A 13,031-nucleotide genomic window follows, 5' to 3' on the forward strand; every position below is an offset into this window, starting at 1 on the left:
AGCAACATCAGTCTGGGGGACTGTTTAGGAACAAGTGTGAAATGTGAAAGGACAAGAATACAAAATTGATTACCACAAGTAAAAAGATCAGAACAAAGAACAGTACTACTACTAGCAATTCACATTAAAGCCATTATTTCTTATTCCTTGGCAACTTAGAACTTTTGAGATACAATTGGTTATATTTCTTTTTGTTTTTCCCTTTGTAGCACAAGCCGGTCAAGTGACTTGCTCATGGTCACATGGTGTCAGTAGTGGGAATTGAAATCCCTAGCCACTACTCCACACTGCCTGTGCATTAGCAATTAGAAGGCTATTGTCAGCACAAGAGATTCCTCTTAATAATAATATTTTATTTATATAGCGCCTTTCCCATGCTCAAGGTGCTTTACAGAGTTTAAAAAAAATGGCAGGGTATACAGTATATAGCATTGTCCTAAACCAGATAAATAAATAGAGCAGAGTAAGATAGTGAATTCAGAGAATAGCCTAACAGACAACATAATTGATAGTCTAGCACACACACACAGGTTACATTAGCATTTAGACATAGAACAGCGTTTTTCAACCTTTAAGTATTTGCGACCTGAGTTTTCATAACAGTTTTAATCGCGCCCCTCTAACGTTTTTTTGAAAGGAGCCCACTAATACCAATTTGTTCTTTTTTAATTAATGATATATCATAGATGCATATTTTATTATACCTACTTTTATCGACATTTATCTAACTCTATATTTATTTTTCTAGTATCAGAATGTAGTTTAAGTTAATTTGTTTTTGTTTTAATAGATGTATTTTTCATATTTTCGATTCTTGTTTTCTTTTTTTCACATCTTCGCACCCCCTTTTTGTTACTTCGCACCCGCCCCACAAATTGAGAACCACTGACATAGAGGTAAACTGAGAGCAGGGTAATAGAGTCAGGTAGAGCTAAAAGCCTTCCTGAAACAGATGAGTTTTGAGTTGTTTTTTAAAAGAATTCATGGAGTCAGCTGACCTGATTAATTTCGGTAGGTCATTCCAGAGTCTGGGCGCTATACAGCTGAAGGCCCTGCTGTCACCCATGGAGTGTAGATTAGTGTGGGGTACAACAAGATGGCCAGAATCAGAGGACCTTAGTGGGCGGACAGGCACATAGTGATGGAGAAGGTCACTGATGTAGGTTGGCACAAGGTCATTTAAGGTTTTGTAGGTTATTAGTAGGATTTTATATTCAATTCTGTAAGAGACACAGGGAGCCAGTGAAGACGGAGCAGGATGGGTGTGATGTGCTCGCTGCTGCTGGTTCGAGTAAGGACTCTTGTAGCCGAGTTTTGAATAAGCTGGAGCTGAGATATAAGATTAGAAGGGGCACCTGCCAGTAGGGAATTACAATAATCGATGCGGGATGTGATAAAAGCATGGACAAGTTTCTCAGCATTAGAAAAGGAGAGGAATAAGAAAGGGAGGAATCAAAAAATGACACCAAGATTCTTTGCACTAGAGGCAAGTCTGATGAGATCACCACCAAGATGGACTGGGAAGGAGCTCATTTTATTAAGTTGCACTTTAGTCCCAAGTTGCAGGAGTTCAGTTTTGTTGCAGTTTAATTTTAAAGAGTTCTGCTCCATCCAGGTATTCATTTCACTGAGGCAGGTTGTGAGCTGAGAAAGCTCTGATGAAGTTCCACTTTTAACATTGAAATACAGTTGAGTATCATCTGGATAAAACTGATAACCCAGTCCAAAGCTACGAATAATATGGCCAAGGGGAAGCATATAAATACAGAAGAGAAGAGGGCCGAGGACAGAGCCCTGTCTTACACACACTAAGGACGTCAGCAGTTGGAGATCATTCCACCAGTGAGGAGCTATACATGAAGAGTCCAGATTGGCATTTGATACCACCTAGAGGTAGTGCCAGAAGATGCTATTCATCAGCTGACCTGAGTGGGCAAGAAGAAGCACAGGACCTCACGAGTACCTCCATATACAGTGTATTCAGAAAGTCCTCGGATCACTTCACTTTCTGCACACTTTGTGTTTAGGTTTAATTTGAAATGGATAAATGTACCATTTATCTGCCCATCAATCTACATTCAATAACTTACAAAGCCAAAATGAAGACATGTTTTTATAATAATTTGTGAAATACTTGCAAATCAAAGACTACAATCTCCCATTTATGTAAGTATTTAGAATCTTTATTCAGTACTTCGTATAAGCCTCTTTGGCGGTAATTCCAGCTTCAAGTCTGCTTGGTAAATCTCTACACTTTGTACATCTAGATTTGCACTGTTTATTCCTGATTGATCCTCTCAAACATCATTCGATTGGATAAGTGTCTGTAAATTACCATAGTCTGGTTTTTATACAGATGTTCTATGACGTCTGGGCCACTCAGTTACACTAAGGGTCAGTTAAGTGTGCTTAGAGCTGGGGATGATCCCATGCTGGTCTGTTTTTATTACGTATTTACGGTAATTGGACTAACATTGTGGATTACCACCCTGCTGCAGTGTGCCTCAGAGATGTAGACTAGTAGTGGATCAAGGCCAAGTGCAGCTGCAGTGGACTTTTTGAAGAAGAACAAAGTTTAAAGGGGAGCAAGTTGCATATTAACTTACAAAATTAATTCTGGGCGCATCAAACAGAATATTAAGTACATGAAAAAGCACAAATATGCCATTAAAAATATTCAAACCATATTTTATATTTGGACTGAAATATAGTGTGATACTGAATCAAATATATTTAACTCGGTGCTACAGAAAGAGACCAGCAATGCATGGAAATATTTTTTTGTGTGTAATACAAGAAATTGCAAAATATGGATCAACATATAGTTGAATTCAGAAGTAAGTTTAAAAAGAATTCAGTCAGTCAGTCATCGTCCAACCCGCTATATCCTAACACAGGGTCACGGGGTTGTGCTGGAGCCAATCCCAGCCAGCATAGGGTGCCAGCCCACCGCAGGGCACACACCCACACACCAAGCACACACTAGGGACAATTTAGGATCACCAATGCACCTAACCTGCATGTCTTTGGACTGTGGGAGGAAACTGGAGCACCTGGAGGAAACCCACACAGACACGGGGAGAACATGCAGACTCCACGCAGGGAGGACCCGGGAAGCAAACCCAGGTCTCCTTACTATGAGGCAGCAGCGCTACCACAGCGCCACCATGCCGCCTTAAAGAATTAATTTAGCCATTATTAATCTTCAGTAAAAAGATGCAGTGTTGGGCTCTCCAATTAAGAATATCACTCAGCCACTGGTTCAGACAGGGCGGATTAAAAGATGCTGCTAGTTTCCTCCATACTGAATTCATTCAAACCATGCGTGTTTTCCAGATATAAGACTTCTCATACAGTTATATAATATAGTGCTTCAGGGACTGTTGGATTAATTCAGTTAATTGAGAAAGCCTAGTGCATAAAGAATATAAGACTTCTCATACAGTTATATAATATAGTGCTTCAGGGACTGTTGGATTAATTCAGTTAATTGAGAAAGCCGAGTGCATAAAGAATAACATGTACAAACTCTTCAATATTATCTACCTAATTGAGAAAATGAGTTATGCCGATTAAAAACCCCATAAGTCTCCAGAGTGTCACACACATATACTTACACTCTATAAACATTACATATAAAAACAAAAACATCCAGGAGGTGGGTCTCCCTCGGAGATTGAGGGGTGGCGCTATAACATATGAATACCTACTGATGTGTATCATGTGGAAGAGTGTAAAGTACTGCAGAAGCAGAAAAATGGCAGTGCTATTAAGAGAGGTCAAGATGGCAGAAATTTCATGATGGCAGCTGCAACACAGCTATTTTTAGGTAGGAGTGAAATTTCTAGGGCATAATCAACAGGTCAGTCATTGACAGCAGATAAAATCTGAATTGACACTGACTACCAGTCTGAAGTTAAGTTGTATTATTTTGGAAGGGGTGATATCAACATCCTAATAAATCTGTTGCAGCTGCAGTCGAATAATATTGCCTAACACTTAATGCAGTAACAGGAAAAATAGAAATAAATGAGATCTTATAATCACTATCGGCTGTAGTAATACAAGTAGTATGACAGAATTAATCAATAGCACTTACATATTTACCTTAATAATTATAAAATAATTCCTTTTGACTTTGCTGACCCACATGAATGGGGGGGATGGATGTGGGTTGGTGATGCTTTCAATATGGTGATGTTTTTTACTTTGTTCCTGCAAATACCTGGGCACACAACCTACAGAGTTACAGAGAGACAATTATACTTAAATTATGATTCTACTAAAGTTTACTGTTTGTCTTCACTAGTTTCAATATACTTTCTATAGTTTTCATGGCCTTATCTGATGCTCAACATGAGCATCATTTATAGAAATGACAGCAGCACTTACAGTACTTTAATCTAATGTAGCTTACAAATTGCAAATATTTTATCAATGTTACACAAGGACATATGTTTTCCCTGTGCCCCGTCCCTTTAAATCAAGAGGAAGTTGCAACAGCAAGTCGTTGATTAAGAGAGGGTGAGATATTAATTACCAGCGGGCCACTGTTAAACACCGGTCAGACAGCCAGGTAAGCAAACCAATGGGGATCATAAACAACAAGACTAGTTGCATATTAGTTAAACTTGCTACTGATGTTGTTCCACTGGTCACTGAGACTGAAGATTTTCTCTTAGTACCGCACTGCTTAGTCTGATCTGTACTATTTCAGGTAGACTTAAATTGTCCCTCAAAAACTTGTCTTGAACAATAACATTTATTTCTACAGAACATTTTCATACAAAGGATATAGCTCCAAGTGCTTTACAAAATGTCAAATAAATAGATACAAGAAAAAAAAATCAAAATGAGATAAAAAGAAAATTGAATATAGTATACAACAAAAAATAATGCATACTTACATAAGACAGATATATAATTAAGAGAATTTAATACATAGCAAGTTTGGAATCTTGCCGAACGAGTTACGTTATGCATCATCAGATCAGAGTCTTTTTCCTCATGCTGTCAGAGTTAAAGTGGATGGTTTCCATCCTTCCAATAGGTTTTGTCCCATCTCAGTAGAGGACTTCAGAAGCTCTGTTTGAGTGACCATTGCATTCATGGTCACCTCCCTGACCAAGGCTCTTCTTGCTTGGTTACTTTGTTTGGTCAGATTGGCCACATCTTGGAAGAACCCTGGTGGATAAACTTCTTCCATTTCACCATTATTGAGGCCAATGTGCTCCTCAGCTTTAGCACTACACTGCACTCAAAGCTACAGAAATGCCTTTATCCCCTTGCCCTGATCTATGCCTCACCATAATATGACCGCGGGGGTTGACAGAGTTCCTGTACACAGGTACGTGAGTGTCTTTTTAAACAATGTCCAATCAAATCAACTTGCCACAGGTGGACTCCAGTCAAATTCTAGGCACATCACAAGGAGAACAAAATCAAAAAGGATTAGTGTGAACACAATTTATAGTGCCACAGCAAAGGGTCTGAATATTTGTATAAAAAAAGATTTCAGTTTGCTGCGGTGGGTTGGCACCCTGCCCGGGATTGGTTCCCTGCCTTGTGCCCTGTGTTGGCTGGGATTGGCTCCAGCAGACCCCCGTGACCCTGTGTTCGGATTCAGCGGGTTGGAAAATGGATGGATGGAAGATTTCAGTTTGTGGTTTTTAATAAATCTGGAAACCTTTCTTAAAGCATGTTTTCACTTTGTCATCATGAGTTATTAAGAGCAGACAGATGGGTAAAAATGGCAAATTTACTCCATTTAAAATTAAATCAACAACACAATAAAGTACATAGAAAGTGAAGGGTTCTGAATACTGTATGAGTTAATTGTTTTGAATGTTATTGGAAGAATCTTGGAAACTTACCTGCAAAGGTTCTGCATGGTGTACTTCATGATATCTCCAGGGAAATGACAGGTGTCCAGTTGCAAGATAGTTTATGCAGTACCCATGTTCCCCTAAAGATTTAAGAACATAAAAAAAGATTTGACAGAAAAACAAGCCCAACGTAGCAGGTAATCATTTACTTTTCTGGACAAACTGGTGAGGAAAGCAGGCTCTATTGTAGGCATGGAGCTGGACAGTTCGACATCCGTGGCAGAGCGACGGGCGCTGAGCAGGCTCCAATCAATTATGGAGAATCCACTGCATCCACTAAACAGTGTCATCTCCAGACAGAGGAGCAGCTTCAGTGACAGACTGCTGTCACTGTCCTGCTCCACTGACAGACTGAGGAGATTGTTCCTCCCCCAAACTATGCGACTCTTCAAATCCACCCGGGGGGTAAACAGTAACATTATTCAAAGTTATTGTCTGTTTTTACCTGCATTTTTATTACTCTTTAATATTGTTCTTTATATCAGTATGCTGCTGCTGAAGTATGTGAATTTCCCCTTGGGATTAATAAAGTATCTACAGTGTATCCGGAAATTATTCACAGCGCATCACTTTTTCCACATTTTGTTATGTTACAGCCTTATTCCAAAATGGATTAAATTCATTTTTTTCCTCAGAATTCTACACACAACACCCCATAATGACAACGTGAAAAAAGTTTACTTAAGGTTTTTGCAAATTTATTAAAAATAAAAAAATTGAGAAAGCACATGTACATAAGTATTTACGGCCTTTGCCATGAAGCTGAAAATTGAGCTCAGGTGCATCTTGTTTCCCCTGATCATCCTTGAGATGTTTCTGCAGCTTCATTGGAGTCCACCTGTGGTAAATTCAGTTGGTTGGACATGATTTGGAAAGGCACACACCTGTCTATATAAGGTCACACAGTTGACAGTTCATGTCAGAGCACAAACCAAGCATGAAGTCAAAGGAATTGTCTGTAGACCTCCAAGACAGGATTGTCTCGAGGCACAAATCTGGGGAAGGTTACAGGAAAATTTATGCTGCTTTGAAGGTCCCAGTGAGCACAGTGGCCTCCATCATCTGTAAGTGGAAGAAGTTCGAAACCACCAGAACTCTTCCTAGAGCTGGCCGGCCATCTAAACTGAGCGACCGGGGGAGAAGGGCCTTAGTCAGGGAGGTGACCAAGAACCCGATGGTCACTCTGTCAGCGCTCCAGAGGTCCTCTGTGGAGAGAGGAGAACCTTCCAGAAGGACAACCATCTCTGCAGCAATCCACCAATCAGGCCTGTATGGTAGAGAGGCCAGACGGAAGCCACTCCTTAGTAAAAGGCACAAGGCAGCCTGCCTGGAGTTTGCCAAAAGGCACCTGAAGGACTCTCAGACCATGAGAAAGAAAATTCTCTGGTCTGATGAGACAAAGATTGAACTCTTTGATGTGAATGCCAGGCGTCACGTTTGGAGGAAACCAGGCACCGCTCATCACCAGACCAATACCATCCCTACAGTGAAGCATGGTGGTGGCAGCATAATGCTGTGGGGATGTTTTTCAGTGGCAGGGACTGGGAGACTAGTCAGGATAAAGGGAAAGATGACTGCAGCAATGTACAGAGACATCCTGGATGAAAACCTGCTCCAGAGCGCTCTTGACCTCAGACTGGGGCGACGGTTCATCTTTCAGTAGGACAACGACCCTAAGCACACAGCCAAGATATCAAAGGAGTGGCTCCAGGACAACTCTGTGAATGTCCTTGAGTGGCCCAGCCAGAGCTCAGACTTGAATCCGATTGAACATCTCTGGAGAGATCTTAAAATGGCTGTGCACCGACGCTTCCCTTCCAACCTGATGGAGCTTGAGAGGTGCTGCAAAGAGGAATGGGCAAAACTGGCCAAGGATAGGTGTGCCAAGCTTGTGGCATCATATTCAAAAAGACTCGAGGCTGTAATTGCTGCCAAAGGTGCATCGACAAAGTATTGAGCAAAGGCTGTGAATACTTATGTACATGTGATTTCTCAGTTTTTTATTTTTAATAAATTTGCAAAAATCTCAAGTAAACTTTTTCACGTTGTCATTATGGGGTGTTGTGTGTAGAATTCTGAAGAAAAAAATGAATTTAATCCATTTTGGAATAAGGCTGTAACATTAACAAAATGTGGAAAAAGTGATGCGCTGTGAATACTTTCCGGAGGCACTGGATCTATTTATCTTTTCAAACTGTCCATTTGAGATCTGAAGGAATCCAAACCAAAGCTAAAAAAAAATTGGTTAAGGTGTGTCAGTTTCACGTAACAAAACAAAAACCATTGTGTTATCAGTAGTATATTTTAATGGATGGATGTTCCCATATTAGATATGGGACATTAAGAGAGAGAGAGAGAGAGAGATAATCTGTCAACTGCAAACGTGTCTTTACAGACATTCAAGTTCTTTTTCTGCTCTTTCCAGTTTGCAAATGCTCCTCTTGCATCTTTTGCCATTGAGGGCATGTTGTTGTTGGTCAGCCTGGCATCACAGCTAACATATGCCAGGCCTGCTGCACTTGACTCTCCTTAGGCTGACAGAGTAATGTTGGTTCATTAGCTCATTTCGTCTTCTCCGACATTGTATATTACAAATCTTAATTACTTTTTTGTATGTTACAAATCTTAAGTTACTTTTACTGAATGTACTGGACTAATGGCTTGGCTTGTAAACTCTGTTAAATGATACGGTCTGGTACCTTGTCTAAGCATTTAATATTGCATTTGGTGGTAAAATCATTAAGGAGAGTAATATGTTATTGGTCATACATCTGTCAAATCATGCCACTGATGTTAAACATGCAAAACAAGTTGAAGAGTTCCTGTTTCAGAAATGATAATTGTTTCATTATTTTAACCACTGAAGAATTAAAATGGGCAGATTTCACTTCCTTTTTTTTGTCTCTTACTTATAGAGCTATGCAGGCCAAACCTTCATACTAAATCATACTTTGTTTATCTCAGTCCCAATTACCCCAAGAGCTAACACTTCTTCTTCTTTCGGCTGCTCCCGTTAGGGGTTGCCACAGCGGATCATCTTCTTCCATATCTTTCTGTCCTCTACATCTTGCTGTGTTACACCCATCACCTGCATGTCCTCTCTCACCACATCCATAAACCTTCTCTTAGGCCTTCCTCTTTTTCTCTTGCCTGGCAGCTCTATCCTTAGCATCCTTCTCCCAATATACTCAGCATCTCTCCTCTGCACATGTCCAAACCAACGCAATCTTGCCTCTCTGACTTTGTCTCCCAACCGTCCAACTTGAGCTGACCTTCTAATGTCCTCATTTCTAATCCTATCCATCCTCATCACACCCAATGCAAATCTTAGCATCTTTAACTCTGCCACCTCCAGCTCTGTCTCCTGCTTTCTGGTCAGTGCCAACGTCTCCAACCCATATAACATAGCTGGTCTCACTACCGTCCTGTAGACCTTCCCTTTCACTCTTGCTGATACCCGTCTGTCACAGATCACTCCTGACACTCTTCTCCACCCATTCCACCCTGCCTGCATTCTCTTCTTCTCTATGGAGAAGTATAGAGAAGGCCAGAAGGAGTTGGATTGAGTCTAGGTGCAAAAAAACAACACTTTCAGGCGAATGTGAACATAGATTACTTTTGTGCAGAATTCTTGTGGCCCATCTTTGTCAGCCAAGAAGAATGAGAATCATTGCATAATGTATGTGCTTCTCCACTTCATTTTCGTTATATAAATTTGTTCATTTGCCTAGGTGTGAACTATATATTATCTGGTTACACTTTAGATTAGATTAGGCACATACTGCTATGTCGAAATAGCAAAAAGGGGTAGCAGGACACAAAATGAACACAAGCCAAACCAGTATTTCAGTAGGTATGGGTCTCTGAAACAGGCCTCACCCTAGGTAGCTTGACCCCACACTCAAAAAATGGGAATTTTCAGCCTGCACAGGCACAAAACGTGGTTCAGGCATTTAAAGTTTCAAATATGCAATAGAAAGAAGGAAAAAACTGTAAAAACCCTATGGTTAAAAGAAATAATACATTCCTGAATATGTGGAGATTTATATGAAGAAAATGGAGAACACTACAAATGCAAAACAAAAAACAATAAAAAAAAATACAAAAACATATTTAAATAACAGCAAAAAGACTAAAATAAACAGTAACTGTGGCTGTATTGTTACATGACCATAAAGATTTCTTTTGGTCTTCAGAATACTTGCAAAGCACCAGTAAAGTGGTTATTCATCACTGAGTAGTGTGCAAGTCCTTTAGATGCACTGGTAAAATGACATGTGAATATGACAGCTTCATTTGCACTTATTAATCATTAATTAAAAAAAAAAAACACAAACCAACCACAAACAAAGTTATTTTAGTAGGCCACACTGCTCAGACATGAGTAGCCATGGATTGATGCTTTTAAATGTTCTTAAGGCCAAAATATGCCTTTGTTAAGGTCTTGTTACATAATAGTATGTGACTAGTAGATACAATCTAGAAATTGCCTAATCTAGTGTTATCCATTAAACATTAAATAGATAATGAAGGGTGGGATCAGATCAGCTGGGCCTCCAGCTGTTTGATAGGGTGGAGTTTATTTTAAAATATTGTATGCAGAGCAGGTAACATTTCAAATTGACTTTTTTTATTTCAATTGGATTGACAGCAGCCCATTTAAGACTGGCATTGTACCACACAACTTAAAGTCAGACAGCATATCGCGCCCTTAATGACTGCAGGTGGTAGGAGGTCAGATTACACAACTACATATCACACAGGATAATGGACGGCACAAATCCCTCAAGACTGAGAAGAGTTTCAGAGAACTGAAACTACTGCAAGGTCAACACACTTTGGCAGCTAATCAATGCAGAGCATCAGTTTTCTTTCTTCACTTTTTTGTAGTGCATCAAAGACAAGACCTCAAATAGACATGTGGGCTAGCCACAAAATTCCATGAGGTTCTTCAGTGTATGTGCGGTCCTGAACACCTGTCTTCTCTGTTCTTCCTCGAGTCGAGTTGATTTGATTGGGCTCTTCTGCAATTATGAGGCTTCATATGCATTATACTTCTGCCCATTAAGCAACAGGCTGCTGTACATGACAGAAAGATTTCACAACATAAAAACATGTTTGATCTTGCTCTAGCATTTGAAGACCTCTATGACCCATTAAGTGAGGATATTACACTACATGACTGTATCCAACAGGGGGCATACATTCCCTGGGAAGGTGTTAATTAGAGATTGCAGCCTTTACTAAACCAACAATATACATAAAGATATTTATGAATTAAAGTATTATATAATTCTGTAGTGGAACAGCGGTTATCTAAAAGGTAGAAAGAATCAATAACACTAAAGGAAGATTACACTAGCTTCTGTTTAATATCGGCATAATACAAGAATACAATAAATGAAGGAGAGCCATACTTGACCAAAACATGATGCAGTTGGGGTTTCCTGCAATCGATGCTTGTCCAACTTCAAGACAGAGTGTAGGAAAGCATTTTGTCCTAGGCACGGGCAGGAGTGAGGTCTTCCATCCATCTGTAGGTGAGCTCTAGGGTCCCACTGCAGTTGTCCGATTTTTATACCTTCTCTTTGAACATACAACCTCCACAACTATTGGAGAAAAACATCCATCCATCCATCCATTTTCCAACCCGCTGAATTCGAACAGCTTTTCCCAATTGGCAGCCTCCACTGTTCTTCTGTAAGAGTAGCCTCCCAGCTGGGTAAGGGAACACAACCCATCCCTGCCTTGCATACATTAATGCACACTTTGCAATTGTTTCATCCTTTCAAACAACACCACATATTTTCAGGCTAACTTAAACTTCTTTAAAAATTGCATTTCATTCACAGAGACCCCTTTCATGTAGTGCGCAACACACTCAAAGTTAGCTTAATTGCCTTTAGCACATGTAAACTAACCCAAGGTTGTGTTTGTTTTGAACTATTCAGCATTCAACACATTTATAAACTCCTTGCCTTTCATGTTTATATTTACTTATCAGGACACACACCAAACAGCCACTCATGATGAAAGCTGGTGTTAACTTCATCAAATAGGGAGCACAACAATAATCCAGCTTAGCTCTATATGGCACTGGTCTCCAGATCAAGGAAACTCCATTGGCAAATCGAGTCAGCGACAATGAGGAAGAATCTTCTGTAGCAATCCAATTCTGTGGCAACATGGACAAATCCAACCATCAGGAAACCATACAACACAATTTAAACTCAACAAAGCATTCCCTGAAAAAGCTACACGGTCAGAGAGAATATACCAACTCAACACAGAACAGGGCAAGAGTATTAACCACTGTGCCACAGCACTCTACACAATAATAATTCCCAAAATACACAACCCTACACACACATCAGGAACAAGAAAGGAACGAAAGGGAAGAAACTTGAAAGAAATGGTCTCTCCTTTGTATTTTATAATTATGAAAAGAACATTTTCTTAAAACTTGAACAAGGTTTGAAATAAATAGGTTTTGCATGTGTACACCTAGCAAAAGTGTAAATGTTTTTATTTCACATACCTTAACCCAAATTAACTCAGAGCTCTGGAAATAAATTTAAATCAGATATTTCAAAATCCTTGACAGTGTCTGCTCCTAAAAACAAAAAAAGCAGTGTTAACACAAGCATGTGATTTAAGTAATACTTAAAACATAACTTTCTTTTTTATTTATTTTTTTTATTTTCTCTGTTCTTGTTAGGAATGGCCTACTAAATAACTTTGACGGCTCATATCTTTGTTGGGGGGTTGTTACATTCTTTTTTTTCTTCAAGGCTACAAACTGCTATATGAATGATAGAGTGTGGCAGCTGACTGGAGAAACTCACTAAGATTATGTACATGAAGGCTACACATCTGGAAATTGTTGCAAAAGTCATAGAGTGTGGCAATTGAAGCTATCCATCCATAAATACAACTGGGTATCTCCTGTATATGATATGTGAAAAGATTGTGGTTAAGTTTTAAAATTGTGCAAAGCTGCATAGTGTAGTAGTTCTCAACTTTTATTCCTCCAAGGTCCCCCAGTGTACCACATAAATGTGTGACACTCCCCATCCCTAAGGTGGTCATGATATTTCCCCTCCTGTACTTTTGCTGCAGTCTTTTCAAAGGTGCTCGCTTTTAAAT

General features: G+C 39.6%; 1 protein-coding gene across 1 annotated transcript in view; it reads right to left on the bottom strand.

Annotated features, from left to right (window-relative positions):
* Positions 1-5,878: 5,878 nt before the first annotated feature.
* The window catches only part of LOC114651576 (gastrula zinc finger protein XlCGF57.1-like), a 38,276-nt gene continuing 31,123 nt past the window's right edge, over positions 5,879-13,031 (bottom strand). Inside the window, exon 4 of the transcript XR_003716217.2 lies at positions 5,879-5,965. The gene's annotated coding sequence lies outside the window, so the exon portion shown is untranslated. The remainder of the gene's footprint in view (positions 5,966-13,031) is intronic.

The sequence above is a fragment of the Erpetoichthys calabaricus genome, chromosome 5 (assembly GCF_900747795.2).
Source record: "Erpetoichthys calabaricus chromosome 5, fErpCal1.3, whole genome shotgun sequence".
NCBI classification, from domain to species: domain Eukaryota; kingdom Metazoa; phylum Chordata; class Cladistia; order Polypteriformes; family Polypteridae; genus Erpetoichthys; species Erpetoichthys calabaricus.